Source organism: Ochotona curzoniae, unplaced genomic scaffold, assembly GCF_017591425.1.
Source record: "Ochotona curzoniae isolate NIBS_2020 unplaced genomic scaffold, NIBS_Ocur_1.0 scaffold_4701, whole genome shotgun sequence".
NCBI classification, from domain to species: Eukaryota; Metazoa; Chordata; class Mammalia; order Lagomorpha; family Ochotonidae; genus Ochotona; species Ochotona curzoniae.
Genome location: NW_024467122.1, coordinates 16,858,683 through 16,870,884, shown reverse-complemented (window position 1 = coordinate 16,870,884; position 12,202 = coordinate 16,858,683). Strand labels below are relative to the sequence as shown.

Genomic DNA, 12,202 nt, shown 5'->3' with positions numbered 1-12,202 from the left:
GGATTCAGGGGGTCTGGTCTCCAGGAATGGGGCCTGTCAGGTGTGTCCTCCCCATTATAGCAAACCATGGCACTGGTCACACCTGCTCTCCTTGGACAAAGCTGTTCCCAGCAACTAGCTGTGTATGCTGCTCTTCATCCCCTGTGTCCCTCCTCCCTGCCTTTTCCCAACCTTACATGCTCAGAATCCTTACATTGTTCTAGAATCCTAGAAGGTGTGTTGGAGACTCTGGAAGGATGACCAGAGGCCTGTGTCCACAGACCTTAACACCTGCAGGTGTTGAGCTCCTGTCTGTGCTGCAGATTCTTACCAAGTCAACTGAAACCAAGATCCTCAGGGGGTCTGGGCTCCTGGCTCTGGCCCAACCATTTATCTGTGGCTTCACTTCCCTGTTCTCTGGGTCTGTGGGGCCAGAAAGAGAGACCTGTCCCCTAAATTCCCATTCCTAAATCCGAGATCTGTCCCTTCTCACTGTTATCCTTCCTGCGTTTTCTTCTTGTTACTCATTTGGAATTCAGCAATGAGAAAGTAGCTGCTCTCATCAAGAGAAAAAATGGTTAATAGGCCTGCTAACCTGTTTGGTGTGTAAGTAACAGGTGAAACTAAGCTCCCAGTTGGCACAGCTGAGCGGAACCTGGAAGGGTGTGTACCTCTCACCCTCTCTATAGGGCTGTACCTAAGGATAACCAGGAAAGCAGGACTGGATTTGTTCCAGGGTCATGAACTCCATCCCATGCCATTAGCTAGTCCTCTCTTCTCAAACACAGTCCTGCTTCATTTGTGCCCATGCACTCGATATCTCACTTTCACAAAATCATTCCATTCTCTTCTCCACAAACCTATACGTGTAAGGCTTTCTGATTTCGAACCTAAATGAGTGAGGCATAAATTTTACTATCAACATTTTCAACATGTCTATTTTGGGTCTCCGTGCTGTTTCTTGGTGACAATATTTATGTAATTATGCAACATACCACGAGGCTGTCACATTCACACTTTGGATTTGCATCTCTCAAGATGGGAAATTTTGCTCTGTAAGTTGTTGAGCAACTTCCTCGTTTATTTTAGACAGTGTGGGACCCAGAGTGGTTGCAAGGCAGAGAATGGTCCCTAGGTGTCTAGAGTGGAACTTGTTGGCCCTTGGCCTTCCCATTCTCCCTAGGGTTTAGGGACGAGTGACAGGAAGTGGCTACTGTTCTGTTGAGTCCGCCGAATCAGACTTGAGCTCCTCTGCCATTGGTGCTTTTTATTCTCTCCAAGTACTCTGCTGTGTTGACATTAGCAAAGGCATTGGCCTTGGAGCTCTTACTGAGCAGGTACTGTTGCAGTTGGGCTCTCATGATGTTGCACAAAGCATGACTTCTTCTGGCCTGGTCAGAGCATTACTCATTCATTATATTATGTGTTCCTGCAGAGTTGCTTAGTGGTGTGTGGGTTTGAGGCAGTGGTGGGCTGGGAGTGTGAGGATGGTAGCGGTGAGTAGGAAAGCTTCCTCCTTCCAGAACATTGACAGCCTCTCTCTGGAGAGATTTGTAGTATTAAAAAAACACACAAAAACAATGTGGTTTACAAGTATGTGTTAGTAGGAAGGTAACATTTTTTTTTTCAACCCTCATTTTTAGGACTCCATTGAGACCAGTGTGAAAGGAGTTTTAGTGAAAAATTACTTAGCACCTAACAAGTTTGGAACGCACGATAGTCTTCATATAAACCTATAGGTTTCTTTGATTTTTTTTTTTCAACAGATGTTTGCAAAATAGTTGTATTAGATATGCCTCACTCTGCTGCCTCAGCCTCTCCAATTTTTGTTGTGAAGATTGCTTTAATTGGTGTCAGTTACAACCAGAAAAGCACCCATTTTCCTATTGTTTCCTGACACGTGGGCTATATTCCATCCTACACAGAATATTGAAGGGGGCTGTTGACAGTTGTGAAAAATGAAGCAAATCACTGTGCTTTCCTCTTTAACACATTCCTCCTTTTCATTTGACTTTACAGCTAAAAACAATTGGAATACTGCGAAGTCTAACAGAGTTGAATGGACAGTTTAGGTATATCAGGCATTATAGACAGTTCTCATGTCAAGAAGAGTTATGGGAAATAGCTAACATTTAGAGTAAGAACTCAAAGTCAAGCAACACACTATCAAATAAAATTCCATAGGATCATTTTATATCACCATAAAAATGTGCTTCATATGGCAAGGGAGACATGTGGGGCAAAGGAAATATTATCGCTACTCTCATGAAGCTTCCCTTCTAGTGAAGAGAGGCAGAAAATAAGTTACACACGGAGCAGGACAAGTGGTTATAAGTGCCATGGAGAGAATAAAGCAGGGCTGAGGCAGTGGTGTGGGCAGTTTAAAATCATGTGCACAGGTGTTGTGGCATAGTAGGTCAAGTGGATTTCCCATATGGACACAGTTCAAGTCCTGAATGCTCCAATTCTCTTCTAGCTCACTGGTAATGCACCTGGGAAGCAGCAGGAGATGATCCAGGAACTTGATCCCCTGTGCCCTTGTGGGAGACCCAGATGAAGTTCCAGGTTCCTGGCTTCATCCTGGCCCAGCCATGGCTATTGCAGCCATTTGGGGAGTGAGCCAATAGATGGAGAGTGTGTGTGTGTGTGTTTCTCCTTCTATCTCTCTGTAACTCTTCATTTTAAAGAAATGAATAGATCCTTTTTTTTTTACATTTTATTATTATTGCTATCATTTTACGATACAGTTCCATATTCCCTTATCCTATCCTCAATTCCCTCCTTCCCCCCACCTAGTTTCTCTATATCATTACTAACATACAGTTCTTCATACTCAGTTGTATGTCCATCATTGCGGGCATGGACAATGGCAGAGAGTCCAGAATCCTATTGTCAGGATATAGTAAACAGTTTCATTGTAAGTCCATCTTTGTCTGGAAGCAGAAATGCATACCACGCTGCATCCTCACATCTGGATGTTAGTCTCCATTTCACAGTTACTGTACATCCCCTTAAATGAAAAGTTATTATACAAAATCAGCAATAGAAAGAAAAATAGAAATTTATAATGCCATGAAGTTGAATGACATGTTACTAGATATGACAATCTCCATTACACAACTACTATACATTCCCTTAAATGAAAGAAATGAATTTTTAAAGAAATTCATTTTAAAGAAATGAATAGATCTTTAAAAAAAAAATCATGCAGGACCCAGCACAGTGACTCAATTGGTTAATCCTCTCTTCAAATGCCGTGATCCCACATGGGTGCCAATTCCTATCCCAACTGCTCCACTTCCCATGCAACTCCCTGTTTGTGGCCTGGGAAAGCAGCAAAAGATGGCCCAAAGCTGTGGGAACCCAGATAGAAGCGCCTGGCTCCTGACTTCAAATCAGCTCAGTTCTGGCCATTGCAGCCATTTGGAGGGTGAACCAGTGGATGGAAGCTCTTTCTCTCTGTCTCTCCTCTCTAAATCTGGATTTCAAATATAAATCTTACCAAAAAAATCATGTAAATAGAAAAGGTCCCAATATAATGATGGCATTGACACAGAGGTGGAGCTGAGAGGTATCAAATATGACTTTAGGAGAAGAACCATCTGAGAAAGACACTGATACACATATATCTAGCTGTTAGCAAGAGCAGGATGGACTGAGTGAAAGGATTGGTGATAGGATAGTGACTGGGTCTGAGAGTATCATAGGTCATTGCAATGGTTTCGCTTTTATAGATTTATTGGAAAGGCAGATTCTACCAAGAGGAGAGATACAGAGAGATGTCTTCCATCCACTGGTTTACTCCCCGAATGGCTGCAATGACTGAAGCTGAGTCGATCCAAAGTCAGGGGCCAGGAGCCTCTTTTGGTCTCCCACTTGATGACAGTGCCCAAAGACTTTGAACCATCCTCTGCTGCTTTCCCAGGCCACAAGCAGGGAGCGGGAGTGGAAGTGGAGCAGCCAGGATACGATCCAGGACCCGTGTAGGATGTCAACATGACATGTGAAGGATGCTATGCCTCCATACCAGCCTCAAGATTTGGCTTTCATTCTGAGAGGGATGGGAAGCCCGTTTCTTTGATCGGGGAGCAGCATGAGTTGTCTTCTAGTTCAAAAAGCTGACTCTTCTCAAATGGGAGCTGTAGCCACTGACAGACTCCTGGGGGAATGATCGGGATGATTGCAGAAGGAAGGAGAGTTGCAGTCAGGTTGTTATTTTTCTAATGTGTTCTGAAGATCCAGCCTACAGGGTTTGCTGACAGATTAAATGCTGGATATGAGAAGGTTTTAAGGCTACCCCAAGGCTTTGACCTGAGCCCCGGGGAAATGGGAAAAGCCATTTGCAGAGCTGGGGAAGAGGAGCAGGAGAGCAGGTCAGGAGTGTGAGAGCAAGCATCGGTGGGGATGGTTCAACTTTGACACCCTCCCACTAGATAGGTGCAGAGGCCACAGCCTGGATCTTGGGGTAGCAAGCTGGGCTGGAGACGGGAGCTGTCTGCCTGTCCCCAGGCTGGTGGTGGAAGGAGCTGGCCTGTGTCCTACAGGAGTCGGCCCTAGCCAAGCTGGAAGCCTGAAGGTAATTCCCAACTTCAGCCTGATCCCTTAGCTGAGATCTCAGCCCAGCCTGGACCCTTCAAGGATGAAGAAGCCCTCAGCTGTTGCCAGTATTGGCAGAAAAAATGGTTATGGATGGAAAATCCATAACCATCCATAACCATAACTATCCATAACCATTCACAGTGAGCTTGTGGCAAGCTCACTGTGGATTCTGCCAAGGCCAGAGAAACCTAGGTTTTGCTCATAGAATGGTAAAGTGCCTAATGGAATACCAGCCTTCCTGTGTTCAGAGAATGTGATGATGGTTTCTGTGAGCCGTGATTGCTGTGTAGGGTCCTGCCTTTTTTAGCGAGCTCTCCAGGGAAGCAAGCATTGTTTAGTGATTTTTTTTTTTTTAAACCAAGTAGCATGAAGCTCCTGTATTAGGTAGCCATTACTGTGTAACAACATGCTCCAAAAAATGAATGTCTCAGCACGAGGAAAGTTGGTCTCCTGGCTCTCCGTGGCTCAGGAATTCAGAACTGCCCGAGTGGCTTGTGCTTCTGACTCCATCTCTTGCCCTCAGGACCCAACTGGAGATGGAGAGTGTTCCCTGCCGGGGTGGCTCTTTCACAGGGGTGGTGAACAGGAGATTCAGGGGCTCTTTGCCAGGTGGGCTTCCTCTCTGGAATGCTCGAGTGTCTTCACAGTTGCTGTGGCTAGCTTTCCCCCAGAGGGACCCACCAAGACAACAAGGCAGAAGAGGCGACACCCATATGACCTAATGTCTGAATGCCTCCATCACACTCGGTTGATCACAAAATCCAGCTCTGATCAGTGAAGGGGGAGCATGCCAGGGACATGACCACCGAGAGAAGCCAGCCACTGTTTCCGGTAGAACTGAGGAGTGGCGTTATCTCAGTCCTTAGAATCTTCTGCAGCTCTCGGGGCCTGGTAACTCCAGATTGCCTAACAGGCCCAATTTGCTTGAATCCCCGGGCTTTGTCAATTACAGGGATTCTTCTCTAATCAGCATTTGGCTCTAGCTTGTGTTGCAAGAGACCTTGGACAAGGCAGGAGCCAGCACTGCAATCTCATTGGCCTCATTGGTGTTTACCTTTTCCCTCCCTGATGTTTCAGGTGCCTTGGCTCAACTCGCAGCCCTGCCTGATGCACTGTGTGTGGTAGTGGTGGCAAGATCTGCTTGAGTTGAGCAAAGTTGTGCTAAATTTAGAAGCCTTTAGTACATGATGTGTCTAGCATTGAGTTTGGTAATAGAAAGTCTTATAAAGAGTGCTTAACCATTTAAGACCACTTGTATTCCTGATTTCTTACATTTATTGAGCCAGTATTACTTGAGTGTGACCCCTCATTTCCAGCCATTTATTATGTGAGCAAATTGTTTACATGCACTTGTGAGAAAGCCTTTTACAGTAAATGTTATTAAACTGAAAATAAGGATATAATAAAATAGTAGCTTAATGGTAATTTTCCAACAACTGGAGCCCTTAAATAGTGACATACCATTGTGGGATAATCCAGCCTGGGTAATTAAACACACTCTTTGTCATTCCAAGAAGCACTGGGACACTTTCCTAGTCCTCATCATCTTATGTTATTGGTTTATAGATTATAAATCATTAACTTTTACTCACATTAAAAATCCAGCAAAGTCATATATCCCTGCACATTATTTAGAGAAATAGTAAAGTAGGTATTTAAAAGCTGTGTTTAAATTGAATCCTAAACATTTATTTCAGAAGAGTATGTTCTGGGGTTCATTCCTCACCGAGGCAACAACTAGAGGTGGACATTGGGAGCCAGGAGCTCCATCCAGGTCTTCTGCACTGGTGGAGAGTGCTCAACTGCATGGACTGTCACCTGCTGCCTCCCAGGACCCATGTTAGCAGGAAATGAGTCAGCAACCCAGCTGAGCATCAAACTCAGGTCCTCCAATATGGGACACAGCCGTCACACACTAGGTCAAACACATATGCTCAGAGAATACTTTTTCAAATTTAGTTTATTTTTATTAGAAAAGTATATTTACAGAGAGGAGAGACAGGATGAGAGAGACACCGTCCATCTGCTAATTCACTCCCCAAGTGGCAGCAATGGCCGGTGCTGAGCTGTTCTGAGGCCAGAAACCAGGAACTTCTTCTGGGCCTCCCACATGGGTGCCAGGTCCCAAGGTTTTGTGCCATCCTCCACTGCTTTCCCAGACCACAGGCAGGGAGCTGCATGGGAAGTGGAGAAGCCAGGACATAAACTGGTGCCCATACGGGATGTTGGAACTGCAGATGGAGGCTTAACCTACATCACTGTGCCTCTGCACACATGTGCATCCTTCACACCCCAAAGACTTTTAAAAGGGGAGCTGGAATCGCTAAGCCTTCTGTCTTGTGGGCTTCAGTTCTATAGACTATTCCCTGAATGGGATGACACAGGGGTGGGAAATGGTAGACTACAGAATTGACCAAGGAACTAATAGTGTTGAGTGCCTTTTGAAGGAGGAGAATCCATAGAATGTAAATCGCGTCAAGGATTCTGTGCTGCCTGAAAGGGAGGGATGCCATCAAGCAGGCTGGGGGCAGCTGGGCTGGACCTTGCTGATGATCTGACTCCTGTGTGCAGATGAAGATGTCCAGCAGTGTCCTGGGATGCTCCTCTTAGCCTGACCTGCACTGCCTTGAAAGCAGGGAGGGAGACCTTGCCATGTAAGCTTGTGAACTTGCCATCAGGAGCCACCATTGGAGAGAATACTCAAAGCCTATAGAATTGGCACATGTTCTCCTGCAACCCAGATCCTAAACAGCAACCATTTATTTTCTCCTTTTAAAAAGATTTATTTTACATCTAAGGCAGAGTTGTGGGAAGAGAGAGGGAGAGACAGAGAGGGAGATCTTTCATCCATTAGTTCACTCCCCCAATATCTGTATCAACTAGTGCTGAGCTAGTCCCAAGCTGGAAGCCAGGAGGAGCAGGGACCCAAGGCTTTGGGTCATCTTCCGCTGCTTTCCCAGGCTATCAGCAGGGAGTTGGATTGGAAATGGAGCAGCCAGGACTAAAATTGGTACTGATATGGTATGCCAGCACTGCATGTGAGAGGCCATCCAGCTGGCCTTTCAGAAACCACTTCTTAAGCTGCACTTGAACCATCACCACTGACTCTGGAATACTTCATGCCCCTTCTCTGCCTGAAGGAGCCCGCAGAGCTGTTGTTAGATGCGTTCCCATGGCCCCCTCCCACCCCTGGGCCATTGGGAGAGGCTGGAGGTCTCAGATCTTCCCTCTCAGGGCCTCTTTCCTGGGCAGCTTGTCTTTTAGCTCAGCAGCTGGCTTCCCTGTGAGTCAGCCAGTCCAGGAAAGAAGGAGGGAAAGCCTGCAATCCCTTGTCTAAGCTAACCCGTGAAATCATGCTGTCCTTTCTGCTACATGCTGCTTGCTGGCTGGGACTCAGTCCATGCAGCCTGCTCTCAATGGGAAGGGCAAGGGACAGAAACCTGTGCTGCCCAGAGGGACATGTTGAAGTTTGTGAGCAGCTGTTTCGAACCACAGGAAGTCTCACCTGCATGGTCTCTAGCTCCCTTTCCCTCCAAAGATACTTATTTTATTTGAAAGGTAAGAGTTGCAAAGAGAGACATCTTCCATCTGTTGGTTCATTCTTGAAATGGTTGCAACAGCTAGGGCTGGGCCAAGCCAAAGCTAGGAGCCGATATCTTCATCTGGGTCTCCCAAGTGGGTATAATTGCCCAGGCATTTGGGCCGTATTCCAACTGTTGTCCTATGTGCATAAGCAGGGAGCTGGAAGAAGTGGAGCAGCTGGAACTTGAACTGGTACCCATATGGGATACTAAAACTACAGGTGGCAGCTTAACTCGCTATGCCACAGCACCAAACCCTCTAACTCCTTTTTTCACATTTCCATACCTGACTCCTCTCCTGATCAATGTACTCTTTTTTTTTTTCCAACTCCTTATTTTTCATGACACACTTCTTTAGACTCAGGGATTTCCCTTTCCAACCCCCCCCCCCGTTTTCCCATATATTGTAATACCATGCACTCTCAATTTTCATATTTAGTGTCTATTAGTTATGTTTATGACCATTATACACTTAAGCGCATTTTATTTAATTATACTAATGATATATAATTGCACCAATATAAACTTGTCTAGCGATTCCCTTTTCTACAACTTTTTGCCATAGCCTTGTACATTCTATATAATTAATATATTTAACAAGTATTAATAGCCTTCTAGTCCAGTGTGTGTGTCTTTCTGGTCACTAGCTTTCCTTCATGTTGTCACCTTGCTAGCGAGGGGAGCCGGGACAAGTCACTCTGCCAGTCTAAATACTTGCATGAACTTTTCCAAGACCTGTTTGTTCTGTAACAAACGGCATCCCAGGGTGGATGCCTGAACCTTATGGACACTTGGGAGGGTTGAAGAAGCCATCAGACACACAGAGTCTGGCACACTGCCAACAGCCAGTCATGTCAGCTGGCAGGGGTGGTGGGTGTGAGGGCAGCCAGCCCTTCTCCCAGAAGAGCCCTTCCTCCCAGGCTTCATCCCCCCCCGGAGGGACCAACAGTGGCTCAGCCCCTCACTTTCCTTCCTCTTAGCTGCTGGGTCCTTCCTTTAATCCCTGGCTGAGAAGGGTTACCTGGAGATAACATGTTCACTCTGCACTCCGAGCCCTGTTTACATTTTGTTTTTGTTCGGTAGTGGTTTTTTTTTTTTTTTTAATATTTTTTTGTTTTCTTTTAGGCTCACCTTTTGCAGAATGGCAGGATAACCAAACAGGGAAATGACCTAGCAGAGAGCTAGGGAGTTCCACAGTTGTGAGTGCTTTAATTAAATGCTGTTCCCAGGTTTTCATATTTCAGCATGGTTGTTGGAGGGGCATCCCCTCGCCATCTCTGATCTGTGTGTGTGTTACACGGGGCTGATCTTCCTCATGGCCCCTTTGGCCTCTTCCCAATGCCCCACAGGCTTCAATGAATTGATTTTTGTCTCCATCTGAAGCATATCCACCATTTAGAACATGCCTGGTGTCTGCTGAATATGTGTTGCTAAGGAAGTTATGATCTGCATTTTCTTCCCATCGGAGTTGCTTTAAGAGGGAGATCATTCCTATTGGAATACATGGTGGTTGTCTTGCGTCGTTGGGTGGCAATTAGCTAAATTTAGCGCCAGGGAGCTGCTGGGAGGCACCTGCAGAGGTCATCGCCTCCTGCCTGCCTTCCCTGTCAGTGTTTCCGGCTTGGTTAGCCTGTAGCTGTGGCTAGATGTGCTCCCAGGGAAGGAGCACACCTCGGATTTCAAATACTCGATACACAACAAAATAAAGTACGTGGCCTCGTTCGTAAGTTCACCAGAGAATTTCTAAAAGTTCAGAGGGCTGAGTGTTTGGTCTAGCTGTGAGGATGTCCGTGTGCCCTATTGGAGGACCGGAATTCCTTACCAGCTCTGGCTGCAGCCTCCTGGTAATGTGGGCCTTGAAACAGCAGGGATGGCTTTTGCATTTGGGTTTGTGCCACTCAGGTGGGCGACCTGGAGTTAGTTTCCAGATGCCAGTTTCAGATTGGCATGAGAATGAACCAGTAGGTGAGAACCCCCTCACCAGATTTTCTTCCCGCTTATATCTCCATTCTATTTCTTTCTTCCCCTCATTTCCCTTTCTCAAAAACTTGTGAAAACTGGCATCAAAAGACAAGTTGATTTAGTGGCAAACACGTTTTTAAAACTCACACATAGGTTTTCATTTATAATAACCCATTTTCCATAAAGACTCCTGTTTTTCTGTGGATCCCATATTGGAACCAATTTTATATTGGTGACATGTTGAAACGATGATATTTTGATGTATTGAGTTAAATAACTTTAAGATGGACTTCACCTTGTTCTTTTCATTTCCCGGTGTGGCCACTGGTAAGTTGCAAACTTCCCATGTGGCCAACATTGTGTTACCATTGGACAGTGCTGCTACAGCTCGTGATGTTCTGTTCAAGCTCCCGAGTTGAGCCCTTAGCCTGCCTTGGTAGCACCTCCAAGTGTTTGATCGTTTTAATCTTGCAATTCTCTTCCTCATCTCATCTGAATCGTTCGTGCTTCTGTTTGAAGAACTCTGTTTCTGATATCAGCTCTTCAGCCTCTCCTTAGAAAATCCCCACTTGAAGGGAGCTGTGCATCTCCTGTTACTCTCAGCTTAATAACCCTTTCATTTTTAGCTTTCTACTTGATTTCCAACTGATGTGTAATTTTCTTTTAAACAATCTCCCAGGTGTGCTCTAGTTTCTCTGTATGATTTTTTAAACTTGATATCCAGACCCACCCATGTGGGGCTACTTGTGTGGGTCTACCTCATGTAGAGAGCTGAAAGGGGTAACTTCCGTCATTCAGTACAGGATGGACCCTCTGCCTCTTACAAATCCAGCAGTGGGAGGAGAGGCAGATGCTATCTGTACCACTCTTGACTAAGGAGGCACTTAAAGCCCAGAGAAATGAAGTGTCTTACCAAGGTTCCACCACAAATTAAGTGGCAGATCTGGGATTTGTGCCCAGGCTTGTCTGAGTTCAAAGCCCATGCCCTTTCATTCGAGCCCTTGCTTTCTCTGCTGAAGCTCCTCTTTTGATAGCATTCTTTCCTGTAGAACTCAGAGGCCTTGAAGTCCAGACAGGGGCCTTGGTAACTTCTGGTCAACTGCAAGCCTAGGGCTTGTGTTGTGATGTTTGTATCTGATTACAAGAATGAAGTCCTTCTGCTAAACTCCAGAAACCCCCTTCAAACCCTGTAGACACTGTATAAAACCAACAGGACTGCCAAGCCTAGCCGTGTAGGGTCATTCGTGAGCCAAAATGAAGGTCTCCAGGATTTGGGAGAGTTTTTTTTGTTTTGTTATGTTTTTGAAAGCCCCATCAAGACAACCATCATTGTGTTTTGAGTGGGAAGGATGCTCTGAGTTAGAAACAGATGTTCACATGGGTGAAATTTGAGGACACCATGCTCGGGGAAATACAACAGCCAAGAAATGACACATGGTGTGTGATTCCACTTCTCTGCAATACTAAGACTTACCGAGACAGAAAACAGAGTGGTGGCTGGTGGGTGCTGGGGAGGGCAGGGAAGGAGGAAGTTAGTGTTAAGTTTGGGCAGATGCACAAACTTGAGATAGAAGCTAGTAGTAGTTTCACATCACTGTGATCGTGTCTAATGCCACTAAACAGAATGTTTAAAAATGGCTAAAGAGGTCAATATTGCATTATTTTAAACAGTTAAAAAGGGCCCAGTGCGATGGCGCAGTGGTTAAGGTCCTCGCCTTGCACGCCCGGGATCCCATATGGGCGCCGGTTCTAATCCTGGCAGCCCCGCTTCCCATCCAGCTCCCTGCCTGTGGCCCGGGAAAGCAGTCGAGGACAGCCCAAAGCTTTGGGACCCTGCACCCGCGTGGGAGACCTGGAAGAGGCTCCTGGCTTGGGATCGGCATAGCATCGGCCATTGTGCTTACTTGGGGAGTGAATCATCGGAGGGAAGATCTTCTTCTCTGTCTTTCCTCTCTGTATATCTGCCTTTCCAATAAAAATAAATCTTTTAAAAAAAAAACAGTTAAAAAGAAAATGCCAGATTTCCATTGGTGCTAAGCTTGCATAGCACGTAATCAGGCAATTCCCCAGAGTCCTGTCTT

At 45.8% G+C, this 12,202-nt stretch overlaps 1 protein-coding gene across 2 annotated transcripts in view; it reads left to right on the top strand.

Annotated features, from left to right (window-relative positions):
* Nucleotides 1-12,202, top strand: part of SAMD4A (sterile alpha motif domain containing 4A) — a 212,002-nt gene that overhangs the window by 124,827 nt on the left and 74,973 nt on the right. The window lies entirely within an intron of this gene.